General features: G+C 52.7%; 1 protein-coding gene across 1 annotated transcript in view; it reads left to right on the forward strand.

The window, feature by feature from the left end:
* The first annotated feature begins 2,303 nt into the window (after positions 1–2,303).
* LOC147091301 (ATP-dependent RNA helicase DDX19A-like) overlaps positions 2,304–25,565 on the forward strand; it is a 75,712-nt gene continuing 52,450 nt past the window's right edge. Inside the window, exon 1 of the mRNA XM_085976723.1 lies at positions 2,304–2,397. The gene's annotated coding sequence lies outside the window, so the exon portion shown is untranslated. The remainder of the gene's footprint in view (positions 2,398–25,565) is intronic.

The raw sequence follows: 25,565 nt of genomic DNA on the forward strand, positions 1-25,565 counted from the left end.
GAATGGGGAGAGAGAGAGGGGGGGAATGGGGAGAGAGAGGGGGGGAATGGGGAGAGAGAGAGGGGAATGGGGAGAGAGAGGGGGGAATGGGGAGAGAGAGAGGGGGGGAATGGGGAGAGAGAGAGGGGGGAATGGGGAGAGAGAGAGGGGGGGAATGGGGAGAGAGAGAGGGGGGGGGAATGGGGAGAGAGAGAGGGGGGGAATGGGGAGAGAGAGAGGGGAATGGGGAGAGAGAGAGGGGGGAATGGGGAGAGAGAGAGGGGGGGAATGGGGAGAGAGAGAGGGGGGGAATGGGGAGAGAGAGAGGGGGGGAATGGGGAGAGAGGGGGGAATGGGGAGAGAGGGGGGGAATGGGGAGAGAGAGAGGGGGAGAATGGGGAGAGAGAGAGGGGGGGAATGGGGAAAGAGAGAGGGGGGAATGGGGAGAGAGAGGGGGGAATGGGGAGAGAGAGGGGGGAATGGGGAGAGAGAGGGGGGGAATGGGGAGAGAGAGAGGGGGGGAAAGAGAGAGGGGGGGAATGGGGAGAGAGAGAGGGGGGGAATGGGGAAAGAGAGAGGGGGGATGGGGAAAGAGAGAGGGGGGAATGGGGAAAGAGAGGGGGGGAATGGGGAGAGAGAGAGGGGGGAATGGGGAGAGAGAGAGGGGGGGAATGGGGAGAGAGAGGGGGGTAATGGGGAGAGGGAGAGGGAGGATTGTGGAGAGAGAGGGGGAGGAATGGGGAGAGAGAGAGGGGGAGGAATGGGGAGAGAGAGAGGGGGAGGAATGGGGAGAGAGAGAGGGGGAGGAATGGGGAGAGAGAGAGGGGGGGAATGGGGAGAGAGAGAGGGGGGGAATGGGGAGAGAGAGAGGGGGGGAATGGGGAGAGAGAGAGAGGGGAATGGGGAGAGAGAGAGGGGGGAATGGGGAGAGAGAGAGGGGGGAATGGGGAGAGAGAGAGGGGGGAATGGGGAGAGAGAGAGGGGGGAATGGGGAGAGAGAGAGAGGGAGGATTGGGGAGAGGGAGGAATGGGGAGAGAGAGAGAGGGAGGATTGGGGAGAGGGAGGAATGGGAGAGAGGAGGAGGAATGGGGAGAGGAGGAGGAATGGGGAGAGGGGGAGGAATGGGGAGAGAGGGGGGAATGGGGGGAGAGAGAGAGAGAGAGAGAGAGGGAGGAATGGGGAGAGAGAGGGGAGGAATGGGGAGAGAGGGAGGAAGGGGGAGAGAGGGAGGAATGGGGGGAGAGAGAGGGAGGAATGGGGGGAGAGAGAGGGGGGAATGGGGAGAGAGAGGGGGGAATGGGGAGAGAGAGGGGGGATTGGGGAGAGAGAGAGAGGGAGGAATGGGGGGAGAGAGAGAGGGGGGAATGGGGAGAGAGAGAGAGGGGGGAATGGGGAGAGAGAGAGAGGGAGGAATGGGGAGAGAGAGAGAGGGAGGAATGGGGGGAGAGAGAGGGGGGAATGGGGAGAGAGAGGGGGGAATGGGGAGAGAGAGGGGGATGGGGAGAGAGAGAGGGAGGAATGGGGGGAGAGAGAGAGGGGGGAATGGGGAGAGAGAGAGAGGGAGAAATGGGGAGAGAGAGAGGGAGGAATGGGGAGAGAGAGAGAGGGAGGAATGGGGGGAGAGAGAGAGGGGGGAATGGGGAGAGGGGGGGAATGGGGAGAGAGGGGGGGAATGGGGAGAGAGGGGGGGAATGGGGAGAGAGGGGGGGAATGGGGAGAGGGGGGAATGGGGAGAGGGGGGAATGGGGAGAGAGGGGGGGGAATGGGGAGAGAGGGGGGGAATGGGGAGAGAGAGGGGGAGGAATGGGGAGAGAGAGGGGGAGGAATGGGGAGAGAGAGGGGGAGGAATGGGGAGAGGGGGGGAATGGGGAGAGAGGGGGAGGAATGGGGAGAGGGGGGAATGGGGAGAGAGGGGGAGGAATGGGGAGAGGGGGGGATGGGGAGAGAGAGAGAGAGGGAGGAATGGGGAGAGAGAGGGAGGAATGGGGAGAGAGAGGGAGGAATGGGGAGAGAGGGAGGAATGGGGAGAGAGAGGGAGGAATGGGGAGAGAGGGAGGAATGGGGAGAGAGGGGAGGAATGGGGAGAGAGGGGGGGGAATGGGGAGAGAGAGAGAGGGGGGGATGGGGAGAGAGAGGGGGGGATGGGGAGAGAGCGTGACGGGGAGCAATGTGTATGAGGAAATGGGGTTATCGCGGGAGAGTCGAGGTGAGAATTGGGGATATTGCAGGGGAGAATAGCGTATTGGGTACTTAATGAGTGGGGTGCGATACAAAGTTTATTAATGTTAACTGTGATATATGTCTTCGTCTGTTGCAGATGAGATCTTTGAACCTTCATGAGAGGTTAGGAAGGAGGTATTTACCAAGAAATGGTACAGATCCTGGACATAATGTCCCATCAAACACTCCCAGGACAGGTACAGCACGGGTTAGATACAGTGTAAAGCTCCCTCTACACTGTCCCATCAAACACTCCCAGGGTAGGTACAGCACGGGTTAGATACAGAGTAAATCTCCCTCTACACTGTCCCATCAAACACTCCCAGGGCAGGTACAGCACGGGTTAGATACAGAGTCAAGCTCCCTCTACACTGTCCCATCAAACACTCCCAGGACAGGTACAGCACAGGGTTAGATACAGAGTAAAGCTCCCTCTACACTGTCCCATCAAACACTCCCAGGACAGGAACAGCACGTGTTAGATATAGAGTAAAACTCCCTCTACTGTCCCATCAAAGACTCCCAGGGCAGGTACAGCACGGGTTAGATACAGAGTAAAGCTCCCCCTACACTGTCCCATCAAACACTCCCAGGGCAGGTACAGCACGGGTTAGATACAGAGTAAAGCTCCCTCTACACTGTCCCATCAAACACTCCCAGGGCAGGTACAGCACGGGTTAGATACAGAGTAAAGCTCCCTCTACACTGTCCCATCAAACACTCCCAGGGCAGGTACAGCACGGGTTAGATACAGAGTAAATCTCCCTCTACACTGTCCCATCAAACACTCCCAGGGCAGGTACAGCACGGGTTAGATACAGAGTAAATCTCCCTCTACACTGTCCCATCAAACACTCCCAGGGCAGGTACAGCACGGGTTAGGTACAGAGTAAAGCTCACTCTACACTGTCCCATCAAACACTCCCAGGGCAGGTACAGCACGGGTTAGATACAGAGTAAAGCTCCCTCTACACTGTCCCATCAAACACTCCCAGGACAGGTACAGCACGGGTTAGATACAGAGTAAAGCTCCCTCTGCACTGTCCCTTCAAACACTCCCAGGGCAGGTGCAGCACAAGTTCAATACAGAGTAAAGCTATCTCTACACTGTCCCATCAAACACTCCCAGGGCAGGTACAGCACGGGTTAGATACAGAGTAAAGCTCCCTCTACACTGTCCCATCAAACACTCCCAGGGCAGGTACAGCACGGGTTAGATACAGAGTAAAGCTCCCTCTACACTGTCCCATCAAAGACTCCCAGGACAGGTACAGCACGTGTTAGATACAGAGTAAAGCTCCCTCTGCTGTCCCATCAAAGACTCCCAGGACAGGTACAGCACGTGTTAGATACAGAGTAAAGCTCCCTCTACACTGTCCCATCAAAGACTCCCAGGACAGGTACAGCAAGGGTTAGATACAGAGTAAAGCTCCCTCTACACTGTCCCATCAAACACTCCCAGGGCAGGTACAGCACGGGTTAGATACAGAGTAAAGCTCCCTCTACACTGTCCCATCAAAGACTCCCAGGACAGGGACAGCACGGGTTAGATACAGAGTAAAGCTCCCTCCACACTGTCCCATCAAAGACTCCCAGGACAGGTACAGCACGTGTTAGATACAGAGTAAAGCTCCCTCTACTGTCCCATCAAACACTCCCAGGGCAAGTACAGCACGGGTTAGATACAGAGTACAGCTCCCTCTACTGTCCCATCAAACACTCCCACGGCAGGTACAGCACGGGTTAGATACAGAGTAAAGCTCCCTCTACACTGTCCCATCAAACACTCCCAGGGCAGGTACAGCACGGGTTAGATACAGAGTAAAGCTCCCTCTACACTGTCCCATCAAACACTCCCAGGACAGGTACAGCACGTGTTAGATACAGAGTAAAGCTCCCTCTACACTGTCCCATCAAACACTCCCAGGGCAGGCAGAGCACGGGTTAGATACAGAGCAAAGCTCCCTCTACACTGTCCCATCAAACACTCCCAGGGCAGCTACAGCACGGGTTAGATACAGAGTAAAGCTCCCTCTACACTGTCCCATCAAACACTCCCAGGGCAGGTACAGCACGGGTTAGATACAGAGTAAAGCTCCCTCTACATTGTCCCATCAAACACTCCCAGGGCAGGTACAGCACGTGTTAGATACAGAGTAAAGCTCCCTCTACATTGTCCCATCACACACTCACAGGGCAGGTACAGCACGTGTTAGATACAGAGTAAAGCTCCCTCTACATTGTCCCATCACACATTCACAGGGCAGGTGCAGCACGTGTTAGATACAGAGTAAAGCTCCCTCTACACTGTCCCATCAAACACTCACAGGGCAGGTACAGCACGTGTTAGATACAGAGTAAAGCTCCCTCTACATTGTCCCATCACACACTCACAGGGCAGGTACAGCACGTGTTAGATACAGAGTAAAGCTCCCTCTACACTGTCCCATCAAACACTCCCAGGACAGGTACAGCACGGGTTAGATACAGAGTAAAGCTCCCTCTACACTGTCCCATCAAACACTCCCAGGGCAGGTGCAGCACGGGTTAGATACAGAGTAAAGCTTCCTCTACACTGTCCCATCAAACACTCCCAGGACAGGTACAGCACGGGTTAGATACAGAGTAAAGCTCCCTCTACACTGTCCCATCAAACACTCCCAGGGCAGGTACAGCACGGGTTAGATACAGAGCAATGCTCCCTCTGCACTGTCCCATCAAACACTCCCAGGACAGGTACAGCACGGATTAGATACAGAGTAAAGCTCCCTCTACACTGCCCCATCAAACACTCCCAGGGCAGGGACAGCACGGGTTAGATACAGAGTAAAGCTCCCTCTACACTGTCCCATCAAACACTCCCAGGGCAGGTACAGCACAGGTTAGATACAGAGTAAAGCTCCCTCTACACTGTCCCATCAAACACTCCCAGGGCAGGTACAGCACGGGTTAGATACAGAGTAAAGCTCCCTCTACACTGTCCCATCAAACACTCTCAGGGCAGGTACAGCACGGGTTCGATAGAGTAAAGCTCCCTCTACACTGTCCCATCAAACACTCCCAGGGCAGGTACAGCACGGGTTAGATACAGAGTAAAGCTCCCTCTACACTGTCCCCATCAAACACTCCCAGGGCAGGTACAGCACGGGTTAGATACAGAGTAAAGCTCCCTCTACACTGTCCCATCAAACACTCCCAGGACAGGTACAGCACGGGTTAGATACAGAGTAAAGCTCCCTCTACACTGTCCCATCAAACACTCCCAGGACAGGTACAGCACGGGTTAGATACAGAGTAAAGCTCCCTCTACACTGTCCCATCAAACACTCCCAGGGCAGGTACAGCACGGGTTAGATACAGAGTAAAGCTCTCTCTACACTGTCCCATCAAACACTCCCAGGGCAGGCACAGCACGGGTTAGATACAGAGCAAAGCTACCTCTACACTGTCCCATCAAACACTCCCAGGGCAGGTACAGCACGGGTTAGATACAGAGTAAAGCTCCCTCTACACTGTCCCATCAAACACTCCCAGGGCAGGTACAGCACGGGTTAGATACAGAGTAAAGCTCCCTCTACTGTCCCATCAAAGACTCCCAGGGCAGGTACAGCACGTGTTAGATACAGAGTAAAGCTCCCTCTACACTGTCCCATCAAAGACTCCCAGGACAGGTACAGCAAGGGTTAGATACAGAGTAAAGCTCCCTCTACACTGTCCCATCAAACACTCCCAGGGCAGGTACAGCACGGGTTAGATACAGAGTAAAGCTCCCTCTACACTGTCCCATCAAAGACTCCCAGGACAGGTACAGCACGGGTTAGATACAGAGTAAAGCTCCCTCTACGCTGTCCCATCAAAGACTCCCAGGACAGGCACAGCACGTGTTAGATACAGAGTAAAGCTCCCTCTACTGTCCCATCAAACACTCCCAGGGCAGGGACAGCACGGGGTAGATACAGAGTACAGCTCCCTCTACTGTCCCATCAAACACTCCCAGGGCAGGTACAGCACGGGTTAGATACAGAGTAAAGCTCCCTCTACACTGTCCCATCAAACACTCCCAGGGCAGGTACAGCACGGGTTAGATACAGAGTAAAGCTCCCTCTACACTGTCCCATCAAACACTCCCAGGACAGGTACAGCACGTGTTAGATACAGAGTAAAGCTCCCTCTACACTGTCCCATCAAACACTCCCAGGGCAGGCAGAGCACGGGTTAGATACAGAGTAAAGCTCCCTCTACACTGTCCCATCAAACATTCCCAGGGCAGGTACAGCACGGGATAGATACAGAGTAAAGCTCCCTCTACACTGTCCCATCAAACACTCCCAGGACAGGTACAGCACGTGTTAGATACAGAGTAAAGCTCCCTCTACACTGTCCCATCAAACACTCCCAGGGCAGGTACAGCACGGGTTAGATACAGAGTAAAGCTCCCTCTACACTGTCCCATCAAACACTCCCAGGACAGGTACAGCACGTGTTAGATACAGAGTAAAGCTCCCTCTACACTGTCCCATCAAACACTCCCAGGGCAGGTACAGCACGTGTTAGATACAGAGTAAAGCTCCCTCTACACTGTCCCATCAAACACTCCCAGGGCAGGTACAGCACGTGTTAGATACAGAGTAAAGCTCCCTCTACACTGTCCCATCAAACACTCCCAGGGCAGGTACAGCACGGGTTAGATACAGAGTAAAGCTCCCTCTACACTGTCCCATCAAACACTCCCAGGGCAGGTACAGCACGGGTTAGATACAGAGTAAAGCTCCCTCTACATTGTCCCATCAAACACTCCCAGGGCAGGTACAGCACGGGTTAGATACAGAGTAAAACTCCCTCTACACTGTCCAGTCAAACACTCCCAGGGCAGGAACAGCACGGTGTTAGATACAGAGTAAAGCTCCCTCTACACTGTCCCATCAAACACTCCCAGGGCAGGTACAGCACGGGTTAGATACAGAGTAAAGCTCCCTCTACACTGTCCCATCGAACACTCCCAGGACAGGTACAGCACGGGTTAGATACAGAGTAAAGCTCCCTCTACACTGTCCAATCAAATACTCCCAGGACAGGTACAGCACGGGTTAGATACAGAGTAAAGGACCCTCTGCACTGTCCCATCAAACACTCCCAGGGCAGGTACAGCCCAGGTTAGATACAGAGTAAAGCTCCCTCTACTGTCCCATCAAACACTCCCAGGACAGGTACAGCACGGGTTAGATACAGAGTGAAGCTCCCTCTACACTGTCCCATCAAACACTCCCAGGACAGGTACAGCACGGGTTAGATACAGAGTAAAGCTCCCTCTACACTGTCCCATCAAACACTCCCAGGACAGGTACAGCACGGGTTAGATACAGAGTAAAGCTCCCTCTGCACTGTCCCATCAAACACTCCCAGGACAGGTACAGCACGGGTTAGATACAGAGTAAAGCTCCCTCTACACTGTCCCATCAACACTCCCAGGACAGGTACAGCACGGGTTAGATACAGAGTAAAGCTCCCTCTACACTGTCCCATCAAACACTCCCAGGGCAGGTACAGCACGGGTTAGATACAGAGTAAAGCTCCCTCTACACTGTCCAATCAAATACTCCCAGGACAGGTACAGCACGGGTTAGATACAGAGTAAAGCTCCCTCGACACTGTCCCATCAAACACTCCCAGGGCAGGTTCAGCACGGGTTAGATAGAGAGTAAAGCTCCCTCTACACTGTCCCATCAAACACTCCCAGGACAGGTACAGCACGGGTTAGATACAGAGTAAAGCTCCCTCTACACTGTCCCATCAAACACTCCCAGGACAGGTACAGCACGGGTTAGATACAGAGTAAAACTCCCTCTACACTGTCCCATCAAACACTCCCAGGACAGGTACAGCACGGGTTAGATACAGAGTAAAGCTCCCTCTACACTGTCCCATCAAACACTCCCAGGGCAGGTACAGCACGGGTTAGATACAGAGTAAAGCTCCCTCTGCATTGTCCCATCAAACACTATCAGGGCAGGTGCAGCACGGGTTAGATACAGAGTAAAACTCCCTCTGCACTGTCCCATCAAACACTCCCAGGGCAGGTACAGCACGGGGTTAGATACAGAGTAAAGCTCCCTCTACACTGTCCCATCAAACACTCCCAGGGCAGGTACAGCACGGGTTAGATACAGAGTAAAGCTCCCTCTACACTGTCCCATCGAACACTCCCAGGACAGGTACAGCACGGGTTAGATACAGAGTAAAGCTCCCTCTACACTGTCCAATCAAATACTCCCAGGACAGGTACAGCACGGGTTAGATACAGAGTAAAGCTCCCTCTACACTGTCCCATCAAACACTCCCAGGGCAGGTACAGCACGGGTTAGATACAGAGTAAAGCTACCTCTACACTGTCCCATCAAACACTCGCAGGACAGGTACAGCACGGGTTAGATTCAGAGTAAAGCTCCCTCTACACTGTCCCATCAAACACTCCCAGGACAGGTACAGCACGGGTTAGATACAGAGTAAAGCTCCCTCTGCATTGTCCCATCAAACACTCCCAGGGCAGGTACAGCACGGGTTAGATACAGAGTAAAACTCCCTCTGCACTGTCCCATCAAGCACTCCCAGGGCAGGTACAGCACGGGGTTAGATACAGAGTAAAGCTCCCTCTACACTGTCCCATCAAACACTCCCAGGACAGATACAGCACGGGTTAGATACACAGTGAAGCTCCCTCTACACTGTCCCATCACACACTCCCAGGGCAGGTACAGCACGGGTTAGATACAGAGTAAAGCTCCGTCTACACTGTCCCATCAAACACTCCCAGGGCAGGTACAGCATGGGTTAGATACAGAGTAAAGCTCCCTCTACACTGTCCCATCAAACACTCCCAGGGCAGATACAGCACGGGTTAGATACACAGTGAAGCTCCCTCTACACTGTCCCATCACACACTCCCAGGGCAGGTACAGCATGGGTTAGATACAGAGTAAAGCTCCCTCTACACTGTCCCATCAAACACTCCCAGGGCAGGTACAGCACTGCTTAGATACAGAGTGAAGCTCCCTCTCCACTGTCCCATCAAACACTCCCAGGGCAGGTACAGCACGGGTGAGATACAGAGTAAAGGACCCTCTACACTGTCCCATCACACACTCCCAGGGCAGGTACAGCACGGGTTAGATACAGAGTAAAGCTCCGTCTGCACTGTCCCATCAAACACTCCCAGGGCAGGTACAGCATGGGTTAGATACAGAGTAAAGCTCCCTCTACACTGTCCCATCAAACACTCCCAGGGCAGTTACAGCACTGGTTAGATAGAGAGTAAAGCTCCCTCTACACTGTCCCATCAAACACTCCCAGGACAGGTACAGCACGGGTTAGATACAGAGTAAAGCTCCCTCTCCACTGTCCCATCAAACACTCCCAGGGCAGGTACAGCACGGGTTAGATACAGAGTAAAGCTCCCTCTCCACTGTCCCATCAAACACTCCCAGGGCAGGTACAGCACGGGTTAGATACAGAGTAAAGCTCCCTCTACACTGTCCCATCAAACACTCCCAGGGCAGGTACAGCACGGGTTAGACACAGAGTAAAGCTCCCTCTGCACTGTCCCATCAAACACTCCCAGGACAGGTACAGCACGGGTTAGATACAGAGTAAAGCTCCCTCTACACTGTCCCATCAAACACTCCCAGGACAGGAACAGCACGGGTTAGATACAGAGTAAAGCTCCCTCTACACTGTCCCATCAAACACTCCCAGGACAGGTACACCACGGGTTAGATACAGAGTAAAGCTCCCTCTACACTGTCCCATCAAACACTCCCAGGACAGGTACAGCACGGGTTAGATACAGAGTAAAACTCCCTCTACACTGTCCCATCAAACACTCCCAGGACAGGTACAGCACGGGTTAGATACAGAGTAAAGCTCCCTCTACACTGTCCCATCAAACACTCCCAGGGCAGGTACAGCACGGGTTAGATACAGAGTAAAGCTCCCTCTGCATTGTCCCATCAAACACTCCCAGGGCAGGTACAGCACGGGTTAGATACAGAGTGAAACTCCCTCTACACTGTCCCATCAAACACTCCCAGGGCAGGTACAGCACGGGGTTAGATACAGAGTAAAGCTCCCTCTACACTGTCCCATCAAACACTCCCAGGGCAGGTACAGCACGGGTTAGATACAGAGTAAAGCTCCCTCTACACTGTCCCATCGAACACTCCCAGGGCAGGTACAGCACGGGTTAGATACAGAGTTAAGCTCCCTCTACACTGTCCCATCAAACACTCCCAGGGCAGGTACAGCACGGGTTAGATACAGAGTAAAGCTCCCTCTACACTGTCCCATCAAACACTCCCAGGGCAGGTACAGCACGGGTTAGATACAGAGTAAAGCTCCCTCTACACTGTCCCATCAAACACTCCCAGGGCAGGTACAGCACGGGTTAGATACAGAGTAAAGCTCCCTCTACACTGTCCCATCAAACACTCCCAGGACAGATACAGCACGGGTTAAGTACACAGTGAAGCTCCCTCTACACTGTCCCATCACACACTCCCAGGGCAGGTACAGCACGGGTTAGATACAGAGTAAAGCTCCGTCTACACTGTCCCATCAAACACTCCCAGGGCAGGTACAGCATGGGTTAGATACAGAGTAAAGCTCCCTCTACACTGTCCCATCAAACACTCCCAGGGCAGGTACAGCACTGGTTAGATACAGAGTAAAGCTCCCTCTACACTGTCCCATCAAACACTCCCAGGACAGGTACAGCACGGGTTAGATACAGAGTAAAGCTCCCTCTCCACTGTCCCATCAAACACTCCCAGGACAGGTGCAGCACGGGTTAGATACAGAGTAAAACTCCCTCTACACTGTCCCATCAAACACTCCCAGGACAGGTACAGCACGGGTTAGATACAGAGTAAAGCTCCCTCTACACTGTCCCATCAAACACTCCCAGGGCAGGTACAGCACGGGTTAGATACAGAGTAAAGCTCCTTCTGCATTGTCCCATCAAACACTCCCAGGGCAGGTACAGCACGGGTTAGATACAGAGTAAAACTCCCTCTACACTGTCCCATCAAACACTCCCAGGGCAGGTACAGCACGGGTTAGATACAGAGTAAAGCTCCCTCTACACTGTCCCATCAAACACTCCCAGGGCAGGTACAGCACGGGTTAGATACAGAGTAAAGCTCCCTCTACACTGTCCCATCAAACACTCCCAGGACAGATACAGCACGGGTTAGATACACAGTGAAGCTCCCTCTACACTGTCCCATCACACACTCCCAGGGCAGGTACAGCACGGGTTAGATACAGAGTAAAGCTCCGTCTACACTGTCCCATCAAACACTCCCAGGGCAGGTACAGCATGGGTTAGATACAGAGTAAAGCTCCCTCTACACTGTCCCATCAAACACTCCCAGGGCAGGTACAGCATGGGTTAGATACAGAGTTAAGCTCCCTCTACACTGTCCCATCAAACACTCCCAGGGCAGGTACAGCACGGGTTAGATACAGAGTAAAGCTCCCTCTACACTGTCCCATCAAACACTCCCAGGGCAGGTACAGCACGGGTTAGATACAGAGTAAAGCTCCCTCTACACTGTCCCATCAAACACTCCCAGGGCAGGTACAGCACGGGTTAGATACAGAGTAAAGCTCCGTCTACACTGTCCCATCAAACACTCCCAGGGCAGGTACAGCACGGGTTAGATACAGAGTAAAGCTCCCTCTACACTGTCCCATCAAACACTCCCAGGGCAGATACAGCACGGGTTAGATACACAGTGAAGCTCCCTCTACACTGTCCCATCAAACACTCCCAGGGCAGGTACAGCACGGGTTAGATACAGAGTAAAGCTCCGTCTACACTGTCCCATCAAACACTCCCAGGGCAGGTACAGCATGGGTTAGATACAGAGTAAAGCTCCCTCTACACTGTCCCATCAAACACTCCCAGGGCAGGTACAGCACGGGTTAGATACAGAGTAAAGCTCCCTCTACACTGTCCCATCAAACACTCCCAGGGCAGGTACAGCACGGGTTAGATACAGAGTAAAGCTCCCTCGACACTGTCCCATCAAACACTCCCAGGACAGATACAGCACGGGTTAGATACACAGTGAAGCTCCCTCTACACTGTCCCATCACACACTCCCAGGGCAGGTACAGCACGGGTTAGATACAGAGTAAAGCTCCGTCTGCACTGTCCCATCAAACACTCCCAGGGCAGGTACAGCATGGGTTAGATACAGAGTAAAGCTCCCTCTACACTGTCCCATCAAACACTCCCAGGGCAGGTACAGCACTGGTTAGATAGAGAGTAAAGCTCCCTCTACACTGTCCCATCAAACACTCCCAGGACAGGTACAGCACGGGTTAGATACAGAGTAAAGCTCCCTCTCCACTGTCCCATCAAACACTCCCAGGGCAGGTACAGCACGGGTTAGATACAGAGTAAAGCTCCCTCTCCACTGTCCCATCAAACACTCCCAGGGCAGGTACAGCACGGGTTAGATACAGATTAAAGGTCCCTCTGCACTGTCCCATCAAACACTCCCAGGGCAGGTACAGCACTGGTTAGATACAGAGTAAAGCTCCCTCTCCACTGTCCGATCAAGCACTCCCAGGGCAGGTACAGCACGGGTGAGATACAGAGTAAAGGACCCTCTGCACTGTCCCATCAAACACTCCCAGGGCAGGTGCAGCCCAGGTTAGATACAGAGTAAAGCTACCTCTACTGTCCCATCAAACACTCCCAGGGCAGGTACAGCACGGGTTAGATACAGAGTAATGCTCCCTCTACACTGTCCCATCAAACACTCCCAGGACGGGTACAGCACGGGTTAGATACAGAGTAAAGCTCCCTCTACACTGTCCCATCAAACACTCCCAGGGCAGGTACAGCACGGGTTAGATACAGAGTAAAGCTCCCTCTACACTGACCCATCAAATACTCCCAGGACAGGTACAGCACGGGTTAGATACAGAGTAAAGCTCCCTCTACACTGTCCCATCAAACACTCCCAGGACAGGTACAGCACGGGTTAGATACAGAGTAAAGCTCCCTCTACACTGTCCAATCAAATACTCCCAGGACAGGTACAGCACGGGTTAGATACAGAGTAAAGCTCCCTCTACACTGTCCCATCAAACACTCCCAGGGCAGGTACAGCACGGGTTAGACACAGAGTAAAGCTCCCTCTGCACTGTCCCATCAAACACTCCCAGGACAGGTACAGCACGGGTTAGATACAGAGTAAAGCTCCCTCTACACTGTCCCATCAAACACTCCCAGGGCAGGTACAGCGCGGGTTAGATACATAGTAAAGCTCCCTCTACACTGTCCCATCAAACACTCCCAGGGCAGGTACAGCACGGGTTAGATACAGAGTAAAGCTCCTTCTGCATTGTCCCATCAAACACTCCCAGGGCAGGTACAGCACGGGTTTGATACAGAGTAAAACTCCCTCTGCACTGTCCCATCAAACACTCCCAGGGCAGGTACAGCACGGGGTTAGATACAGAGTAAAGCTCCCTCTACACTGTCCCATCAAACACTCCCAGGGCAGGTACAGCACGGGTTAGATACAGAGTAAAGCTCCCTCTGCACTGTCCCATCGAACACTCCCAGGACAGGAACAGCACGGGTTAGATACAGAGTAAAGCTCCCTCTACACTGTCCCATCAAACACTCCCAGGACAGGTACACCACGGGTTAGATACAGAGTAAAGCTCCCTCTACACTGTCCCATCAAACACTCCCAGGACAGGTACAGCACGGGTTAGATACAGAGTAAAACTCCCTCTACACTGTCCCATCAAACACTCCCAGGACAGGTACAGCACTGGTTAGATACAGAGTAAAGCTCCCTCTACACTGTCCCATCAAACACTCCCAGGGCAGGTACAGCACGGGTTAGATACAGAGTAAAGCTCCCTCTGCATTGTCCCATCAAACACTCCCAGGGCAGGTACAGCACGGGTTAGATACAGAGTGAAACTCCCTCTACACTGTCCCATCAAACACTCCCAGGGCAGGTACAGCACGGGGTTAGATACAGAGTAAAGCTCCCTCTACACTGTCCCATCAAACACTCCCAGGGCAGGTACAGCACGGGTTAGATACAGAGTAAAGCTCCCTCTACACTGTCCCATCGAACACTCCCAGGGCAGGTACAGCACGGGTTAGATACAGAGTTAAGCTCCCTCTACACTGTCCCATCAAACACTCCCAGGGCAGGTACAGCACGGGTTAGATACAGAGTAAAGCTCCCTCTACACTGTCCCATCAAACACTCCCAGGGCAGGTACAGCACGGGTTAGATACAGAGTAAAGCTCCCTCTACACTGTCCCATCAAACACTCCCAGGGCAGGTACAGCACGGGTTAGATACAGAGTAAAGCTCCCTCTACACTGTCCCATCAAACACTCCCAGGACAGATACAGCACGGGTTAAGTACACAGTGAAGCTCCCTCTACACTGTCCCATCAAACACTCCCAGGACAGGAACAGCACGGGTTAGATACAGAGTAAAGCTCCCTCTCCACTGTCCCATCAAACACTCCCAGGACAGGTGCAGCACGGGTTAGATACAGAGTAAAACTCCCTCTACACTGTCCCATCAAACACTCCCAGGACAGGTACAGCACGGGTTAGATACAGAGTAAAGCTCCTTCTACACTGTCCCATCAAACACTCCCAGGGCAGGTACAGCACGGGGTTAGATACAGAGTAAAGCTCCCTCTACACTGTCCCATCAAACACTCCCAGGACAGGTACAGCACGGGCTAGATACAGAGTAAAGCTCCCTCTACACTGTCCCATCAAACACTCCCAGGACAGGTACAGCACGGGTTAGATACAGAGTAAAACTCCCTCTACACTGTCCCATCAAACACTCCCAGGACAGGTACAGCACGGGTTAGATACAGAGTAAAGCTCCCTCTGCACTGTCCCATCAAACACTCCCAGGGCAGGTACAGCACGGGTTTGATACAGAGTAAAGCTCCCTCTACACTGTCCAATCAAATACTCCCAGGACAGGTACAGCACGGGTTAGATACAGAGTAAAGCTCCCTCTTCACTGTCCCATCAAACACTCCCAGGACAGGTACAGCACGGGTTAGATACAGAGTAAAGCTCCCTCTACACTGTGCCATCAAACACTCCCAGGGCAGGTACAGCACGGGTTAGATACAGAGTAAAGCTCCCTCTACACTGTCCCATCAAACACTCCCAGGGCAGGTACAGCACGGGTTAGATACAGAGTAAAGCTCCCTCTACACTGTCCCATCAAACACTCCCAGGACAGATACAGCATGGGTTAGATACACAGTGAAGCTCCCTCTACACTGTCCCATCACACACTCCCAGGGCAGGTACAGCACGGGTTAGATACAGAGTAAAGCTCCGTCTACACTGTCCCATCAAACACTCCCAGGGCAGGTACAGCATGGGTTAGATACAGAGTAAAGCTCCCTCTACACTGTCCCATCAAACACTCCCAGGGCAGGTACAGCATGGGTTAGATACAGAGTTAAGCTCCCTCTACACTGTCCCATGAAACACTCCCAGGGCAGGTACAGCACGGGTTAGATACAGAGTAAAGCTCCCTCTGCACTGTCCCATCAAACACTCCCAGGGCAGGTACAGCACGGGTTAGATACAGAGTAAAGCTCCCTCTACACTGTCCCATCAAACACTCCCAGGGCAGGTACAGCACGGGTTAGATACAGAGTAAAGCTCCCTCGACACTGTCCCATCAAACACTCCCAGGACAGATACAGCACGGGTTAGATACACAGTGAAGCTCCCTCTACACTGTCCCATCACACACTCCCAGGGCAGGTACAGCACGGGTTAGATACAGAGTAAAGCTCCGTCTGCACTGTCCCATCAAACACTCCCAGGGCAGGTACTGCATGGGTTAGATACAGAGTAAAGCTCCCTGTACACTGTCCCATCAAACACTCCCAGGGCAGGTACAGCACTGGTTAGATAGAGAGTAAAGCTCCCTCTACACTGTCCCATCAAACACTCCCAGGACAGGTACAGCACGGTTTAGATACAGAGTAAAGCTCCCTCTCCACTGTCCCATCAAACACTCCCAGGGCAGGTACAGCACGGGTTAGATACAGAGTAAAACTCCCTCTCCACTGTCCCATCAAACACTCCCAGGGCAGGTACAGCACGGGTTAGATACAGATTAAAGGTCCCTCTGCACTGTCCCATCAAACACTCCCAGGGCAGGTACAGCACTGGTTAGATACAGAGTAAAGCTCCCTCTCCACTGTCCGATCAAGCACTCCCAGGGCAGGTACAGCACGGGTGAGATACAGAGTAAAGGACCCTCTGCACTGTCCCATCAAACACTCCCAGGGCAGGTGCAGCCCAGGTTAGATACAGAGTAAAGCTACCTCTACTGTCCCATCAAACACTCCCAGGGCAGGTACAGCACGGGTTAGATACAGAGTAATGCTCCCTCTACACTGTCCCATCAAACACTCCCAGGACGGGTACAGCACGGGTTAGATACAGAGTAAAGCTCCCTCTGCATTGTCCCATCAAACACTCCCAGGGCAGGTACAGCACGGGTTAGATACAGAGTGAAACTCCCTCTACACTGTCCCATCAAACACTCCCAGGGCAGGTACAGCACGGGGTTAGATACAGAGTAAAGCTCCCTCTACACTGTCCCATCAAACACTCCCAGGGCAGGTACAGCACGGGTTAGATACAGAGTAAAGCTCCCTCTACACTGTCCCATCGAACACTCCCAGGGCAGGTACAGCACGGGTTAGATACAGAGTTAAGCTCCCTCTACACTGTCCCATCAAACACTCCCAGGGCAGGTACAGCACGGGTTAGATACAGAGTAAAGCTCCCTCTACACTGTCCCATCAAACACTCCCAGGGTAGGTACAGCACGGGTTAGATACAGAGTAAAGCTCCCTCTACACTGTCCCATCAAACACTCCCAGGGCAGGTACAGCACGGGTTAGATACAGAGTAAAGCTCCCTCTACACTGTCCCATCAAACACTCCCAGGACAGATACAGCACGGGTTAAGTACACAGTGAAGCTCCCTCTACACTGTCCCATCACACACTCCCAGGGCAGGTACAGCACGGGTTAGATACAGAGTAAAGCTCCGTCTACACTGTCCCATCAAACACTCCCAGGGCAGGTACAGCATGGGTTAGATACAGAGTAAAGCTCCCTCTACACTGTCCCATCAAACACTCCCAGGGCAGGTACAGCACTGGTTAGATACAGAGTAAAGCTCCCTCTACACTGTCCCATCAAACACTCCCAGGACAGGTACAGCACGGGTTAGATACAGAGTAAAGCTCCCTCTCCACTGTCCCATCAAACACTCCCAGGACAGGTGCAGCACGGGTTAGATACAGAGTAAAACTCCCTCTACACTGTCCCATCAAACACTCCCAGGACAGGTACAGCACGGGTTAGATACAGAGTAAAGCTCCCTCTACACTGTCCCATCAAACACTCCCAGGGCAGGTACAGCACGGGTTAGATACAGAGTAAAGCTCCTTCTGCATTGTCCCATCAAACACTCCCAGGGCAGGTACAGCACGGGTTAGATACAGAGTAAAACTCCCTCTACACTGTCCCATCAAACACTCCCAGGGCAGGTACAGCACGGGGTTAGATACAGAGTAAAGCTCCCTCTACACTGTCCCATCAAACACTCCCAGGACAGGTACAGCACGGGCTAGATACAGAGTAAAGCTCCCTCTACACTGTCCCATCAAACACTCCCAGGGCAGGTACAGCACGGGTTAGATACAGAGTAAAACTCCCTCTACACTGTCCCATCAAACACTCCCAGGACAGGTACAGCACGGGTTAGATACAGAGTAAAGCTCCCTCTACACTGTCCCATCAAACACTCCCAGGGCAGGTACAGCACGGGTTTGATACAGAGTAAAGCTCCCTCTACACTGTCCAATCAAATACTCCCAGGACAGGTACAGCACGGGTTAGATACAGAGTAAAGCTCCCTCTTCACTGTCCCATCAAACACTCCCAGGACAGGTACAGCACGGGTTAGATACAGAGTAAAGCTCCCTCTACACTGTGCCATCAAACACTCCCAGGGCAGGTACAGCACGGGTTAGATACAGAGTAAAGCTCCCTCTACACTGTCCCATCAAACACTCCCAGGGCAGGTACAGCACGGGTTAGATACAGAGTAAAGCTCCCTCTACACTGTCCCATCAAACACTCCCAGGACAGATACAGCACGGGTTAGATACACAGTGAAGCTCCCTCTACACTGTCCCATCACACACTCCCAGGGCAGGTACAGCACGGGTTAGATACAGAGTAAAGCTCTGTCTACACTGTCCCATCAAACACTCCCAGGGCAGGTACAGCATGGGTTAGATACAGAGTAAAGCTCCCTCTACACTGTCCCATCAAACACTCCCAGGGCAGGTACAGCATGGGTTAGATACAGAGTTAAGCTCCCTCTACACTGTCCCATCAAACACTCCCAGGGCAGGTACAGCACGGGTTAGATACAGAGTAAAGCTCCCTCTACACTGTCCCATCAAACACTCCCAGGGCAGGTACAGCACGGGTTAGATACAGAGTAAAGCTCCCTCTACACTGTCCCATCACACAGTCCCAGGGCAGGTACAGCACGGGTTAGATACAGAGTAAAGCTCCGTCTGCACTGTCCCATCAAACACTCCCAGGGCAGGTACAGCACGGGTTAGATACAGAGTAAAGCTCCCTCTACACTGTCCCATCAAACACTCCCAGGACAGATACAGCACGGGTTAAGTACACAGTGAAGCTCCCTCTACACTGTCCCATCAAACACTCCCAGGACAGGTACAGCACGGGTTAGATACAGAGTAAAGCTCCCTCTCCACTGTCCCATCAAACACTCCCAGGACAGGTGCAGCACGGGTTAGATACAGAGTAAAACTCCCTCTACACTGTCCCATCAAACACTCCCAGGACAGGTACAGCACGGGTTAGATACAGAGTAAAGCTCCCTCTACACTGTCCCATCAAACACTCCCAGGGCAGGTACAGCACGGGGTTAGATACAGAGTAAAGCTCCCTCTACACTGTCCCATCAAACACTCCCAGGACAGGTACAGCACGGGCTAGATACAGAGTAAAGCTCCCTCTACACTGTCCCATCAAACACTCCCAGGACAGGTACAGCACGGGTTAGATACAGAGTAAAACTCCCTCTACACTGTCCCATCAAACACTCCCAGGACAGGTACAGCACGGGTTAGATACAGAGTAAAGCTCCCTCTGCACTGTCCCATCAAACACTCCCAGGGCAGGTACAGCACGGGTTTGATACACAGTGAAGCTCCCTCTACACTGTCCCATCACACACTCCCAGGGCAGGTACAGCACGGGTTAGATACAGAGTAAAGCTCCGTCTACACTGTCCCATCAAACACTCCCAGGGCAGGTACAGCATGGGTTAGATACAGAGTAAAGCTCCCTCTGCACTGTCCCATCAAACACTCCCAGGGCAGGTACAGCACGGGTTAGATACAGAGTAAAGCTCCCTCTACACTGTCCCATCAAACACTCCCAGGGCAGGTACAGCACGGGTTAGATACAGAGTAAAGCTCCCTCGACACTGTCCCATCAAACACTCCCAGGACAGATACAGCACGGGTTAGATACACAGTGAAGCTCCCTCTACACTGTCCCATCACACACTCCCAGGGCAGGTACAGCACGGGTTAGATACAGAGTAAAGCTCCGTCTGCACTGTCCCATCAAACACTCCCAGGGCAGGTACAGCATGGGTTAGATACAGAGTAAAGCTCCCTCTACACTGTCCCATCAAACACTCCCAGGGCAGGTACAGCACTGGTTAGATAGAGAGTAAAGCTCCCTCTACACTGTCCCATCAAACACTCCCAGGACAGGTACAGCACGGTTTAGATACAGAGTAAAGCTCCCTCTCCACTGTCCCATCAAACACTCCCAGGGCAGGTACAGCACGGGTTAGATACAGAGTAAAACTCCCTCTCCACTGTCCCATCAAACACTCCCAGGGCAGGTACAGCACGGGTTAGATACAGATTAAAGGTCCCTCTGCACTGTCCCATCAAACACTCCCAGGGCAGGTACAGCACTGGTTAGATACAGAGTAAAGCTCCCTCTCCACTGTCCGATCAAGCACTCCCAGGGCAGGTACAGCACGGGTGAGATACAGAGTAAAGGACCCTCTGCACTGTCCCATCAAACACTCCCAGGGCAGGTGCAGCCCAAGTTAGATACAGAGTAAAGCTACCTCTACTGTCCCATCAAACACTCCCAGGGCAGGTACAGCACGGGTTAGATACAGAGTAATGCTCCCTCTACACTGTCCCATCAAACACTCCCAGGACGGGTACAGCACGGGTTAGATACAGAGTAAAGCTCCCTCTGCATTGTCCCATCAAACACTCCCAGGGCAGGTACAGCACGGGTTAGATACAGAGTGAAACTCCCTCTACACTGTCCCATCAAACACTCCCAGGGCAGGTACAGCACGGGGTTAGATACAGAGTAAAGCTCCCTCTACACTGTCCCATCAAACACTCCCAGGGCAGGTACAGCACGGGTTAGATACAGAGTAAAGCTCCCTCTACACTGTCCCATCGAACACTCCCAGGGCAGGTACAGCACGGGTTAGATACAGAGTTAAGCTCCCTCTACACTGTCCCATCAAACACTCCCAGGGCAGGTACAGCACGGGTTAGATACAGAGTAAAGCTCCGTCTACACTGTCCCATCAAACACTCCCAGGGCAGGTACAGCATGGGTTAGATACAGAGTAAAGCTCCCTCTACACTGTCCCATCAAACACTCCCAGGGCAGGTACAGCACTGGTTAGATACAGAGTAAAGCTCCCTCTACACTGTCCCATCAAACACTCCCAGGACAGGTACAGCACGGGTTAGATACAGAGTAAAGCTCCCTCTCCACTGTCCCATCAAACACTCCCAGGACAGGTGCAGCACGGGTTAGATACAGAGTAAAACTCCCTCTACACTGTCCCATCAAACACTCCCAGGACAGGTACAGCACGGGTTAGATACAGAGTAAAGCTCCCTCTACACTGTCCCATCAAACACTCCCAGGGCAGGTACAGCACGGGTTAGATACAGAGTAAAGCTCCTTCTGCATTGTCCCATCAAACACTCCCAGGGCAGGTACAGCACGGGTTAGATACAGAGTAAAACTCCCTCTACACTGTCCCATCAAACACTCCCAGGGCAGGTACAGCACGGGGTTAGATACAGAGTAAAGCTCCCTCTACACTGTCCCATCAAACACTCCCAGGACAGGTACAGCACGGGCTAGATACAGAGTAAAGCTCCCTCTACACTGTCCCATCAAACACTCCCAGGGCAGGTACAGCACGGGTTAGATACAGAGTAAAACTCCCTCTACACTGTCCCATCAAACACTCCCAGGACAGGTACAGCACGGGTTAGATACAGAGTAAAGCTCCCTCTACACTGTCCCATCAAACACTCCCAGGGCAGGTACAGCACGGGTTTGATACAGAGTAAAGCTCCCTCTACACTGTCCAATCAAATACTCCCAGGACAGGTACAGCACGGGTTAGATACAGAGTAAAGCTCCCTCTTCACTGTCCCATCAAACACTCCCAGGACAGGTACAGCACGGGTTAGATACAGAGTAAAGCTCCCTCTACACTGTGCCATCAAACACTCCCAGGGCAGGTACAGCACGGGTTAGATACAGAGTAAAGCTCCCTCTACACTGTCCCATCAAACACTCCCAGGGCAGGTACAGCACGGGTTAGATACAGAGTAAAGCTCCCTCTACACTGTCCCATCAAACACTCCCAGGACAGATACAGCACGGGTTAGATACACAGTGAAGCTCCCTCTACACTGTCCCATCACACACTCCCAGGGCAGGTACAGCACGGGTTAGATACAGAGTAAAGCTCTGTCTACACTGTCCCATCAAACACTCCCAGGGCAGGTACAGCATGGGTTAGATACAGAGTAAAGCTCCCTCTACACTGTCCCATCAAACACTCCCAGGGCAGCTACAGCATGGGTTAGATACAGAGTTAAGCTCCCTCTACACTGTCCCATCAAACACTCCCAGGGCAGGTACAGCACGGGTTAGATACAGAGTAAAGCTCCCTCTACACTGTCCCATCAAACACTCCCAGGGCAGGTACAGCACGGGTTAGATACAGAGTAAAGCTCCCTCTACACTGTCCCATCACACACTCCCAGGGCAGGTACAGCACGGGTTAGATACAGAGTAAAGCTCCGTCTGCACTGTCCCATCAAACACTCCCAGGGCAGGTACAGCACGGGTTAGATACAGAGTAAAGCTCCCTCTCCACTGTCCCATCAAACACTCCCAGGGCAGGTACAGCACGGGTTAGATACAGAGTAAAACTCCCTCTCCACTGTCCCATCAAACACTCCCAGGGCAGGTACAGCACGGGTTAGATACAGATTAAAGGTCCCTCTGCACTGTCCCATCAAACACTCCCAGGGCAGGTACAGCACTGGTTAGATACAGAGTAAAGCTCCCTCTCCACTGTCCGATCAAGCACTCCCTGGGCAGGTACAGCACGGGTGAGATACAGAGTAAAGGACCCTCTGCACTGTCCCATCAAACACTCCCAGGGCAGGTGCAGCCCAGGTTAGATACAGAGTAAAGCAACCTCTACTGTCCCATCAAACACTCCCAGGGCAGGTACAGCACGGGTTAGATACAGAGTAATGCTCCCTCTACACTGTCCCATCAAACACTCCCAGGACGGGTACAGCACGGGTTAGATACAGAGTAAAGCTCCCTCTACACTGTCCCATCAAACACTCCCAGGGCAGGTACAGCACGGGTTAGATACCGAGTAAAGCTCCCTTTACACTGTCCCATCAAATACTCCCAGGACAGGTACAGCACGGGTTAGATACAGAGTAAAGCTCCCTCTACACTGTCCCATCAAACACTCCCAGGACAGGTACAGCACGGGTTAGATACAGAGTAAAGCTCCCTCTACACTGTCCCATCAAACACTCCCAGGGCAGGTACAGCACGGGTTAGATACAGAGTAAAGCTCCCTCTACACTGTCCAATCAAATACTCCCAGGACAGGTACAGCACGGGTTAGATACAGAGTAAAGCTCCCTCTACACTGTCCCATCAAACACTCCCAGGGCAGGTACAGCACGGGTTAGATACAGAGTAAAGCTCCCTCTACACTGTCCCATCAAACACTCCCAGGGCAGGTACAGCGCGGGTTAGATACATAGTAAAGCTCCCTCTACACTGTCCCATCAAACACTCCCAGGGCAGGTACAGCACGGGTTAGATACAGAGTAAAGCTCCTTCTGCATTGTCCCATCAAACACTCCCAGGGCAGGTACAGCACGGGTTTGATACAGAGTAAAACTCCCTCTGCACTGTCCCATCAAACACTCCCAGGGCAGGTACAGCACGGGGTTAGATACAGAGTAAAGCTCCCTCTACACTGTCCCATCAAACACTCCCAGGGCAGGTACAGCACGGGTTAGATACAGAGTAAAGCTCCCTCTACACTGTCCCATCAAACACTCCCAGGACAGATACAGCACGGGTTAAGTACACAGTGAAGCTCCCTCTGCACTGTCCCATCACACACTCCCAGGGCAGGTACAGCACGGGTTAGATACAGAGTAAAGCTCCGTCTACACTGTCCCATCAAACACTCCCAGGGCAGGTACAGCATGGGTTAGATACAGAGTAAAGCTCCCTCTGCACTGTCCCATCACACACTCCCAGGGCAGGTACAGCACGGGTTAGATACAGAGTAAAGCTCCGTCTACACTGTCCCATCAAACACTCCCAGGGCAGGTACAGCACGGGTTAGATACAGAGTAAAGCTCCGTCTACACTGTCCCATCAAACACTCCCAGGGCAGGTACAGCACGGGTTAGATACAGAGTAAAGCTCCCTCTACACTGTCCCATCAAACACTCCCAGGGTAGGTACAGCACGGGTTAGATACAGAGTAAAGCTCCCTCTACACTGTCCCATCAAACACTCCCAGGGCAGGTACAGCACGGGTTAGATACAGAGTAAAGCTCCCTCTACACTGTCCCATCAAACACTCCCAGGACAGATACAGCACGGGTTAAGTACACAGTGAAGCTCCCTCTACACTGTCCCATCACACACTCCCAGGGCAGGTACAGCACGGGTTAGATACAGAGTAAAGCTCCGTCTACACTGTCCCATCAAACACTCCCAGGGCAGGTACAGCATGGGTTAGATACAGAGTAAAGCTCCCTCTACACTGTCCCATCAAACACTCCCAGGGCAGGTACAGCACTGGTTAGATACAGAGTAAAGCTCCCTCTACACTGTCCCATCAAACACTCCCAGGACAGGTACAGCACGGGTTAGATACAGAGTAAAGCTCCCTCTCCACTGTCCCATCAAACACTCCCAGGACAGGTGCAGCACGGGTTAGATACAGAGTAAAACTCCCTCTACACTGTCCCATCAAACACTCCCAGGACAGGTACAGCACGGGTTAGATACAGAGTAAAGCTCCCTCTACACTGTCCCATCAAACACTCCCAGGGCAGGTACAGCACGGGTTAGATACAGAGTAAAGCTCCTTCTGCATTGTCCCATCAAACACTCCCAGGGCAGGTACAGCACGGGTTAGATACAGAGTAAAACTCCCTCTACACTGTCACATCAAACACTCCCAGGGCAGGTACAGCACGGGGTTAGATACAGAGTAAAGCTCCCTCTACACTGTCCCATCAAACACTCCCAGGACAGGTACAGCACGGGCTAGATACAGAGTAAAGCTCCCTCTACACTGTCCCATCAAACACTCCCAGGGCAGGTACAGCACGGGTTAGATACAGAGTAAAACTCCCTCTACACTGTCCCATCAAACACTCCCAGGACAGGTACAGCACGGGTTAGATACAGAGTAAAGCTCCCTCTACACTGTCCCATCAAACACTCCCAGGGCAGGTACAGCACGGGTTTGATACAGAGTAAAGCTCCCTCTACACTGTCCAATCAAATACTCCCAGGACAGGTACAGCACGGGTTAGATACAGAGTAAAGCTCCCTCTTCACTGTCCCATCAAACACTCCCAGGACAGGTACAGCACGGGTTAGATACAGAGTAAAGCTCCCTCTACACTGTGCCATCAAACACTCCCAGGGCAGGTACAGCACGGGTTAGATACAGAGTAAAGCTCCCTCTACACTGTCCCATCAAACACTCCCAGGGCAGGTACAGCACGGGTTAGATACAGAGTAAAGCTCCCTCTACACTGTCCCATCAAACACTCCCAGGA

Source organism: Somniosus microcephalus, unplaced genomic scaffold (genome assembly GCF_052327205.1).
Source record: "Somniosus microcephalus isolate GS21.2 unplaced genomic scaffold, FLI_Smic_1.0 unresolved_chr3, whole genome shotgun sequence".
NCBI lineage: Eukaryota > Metazoa > Chordata > Chondrichthyes > Squaliformes > Somniosidae > Somniosus > Somniosus microcephalus.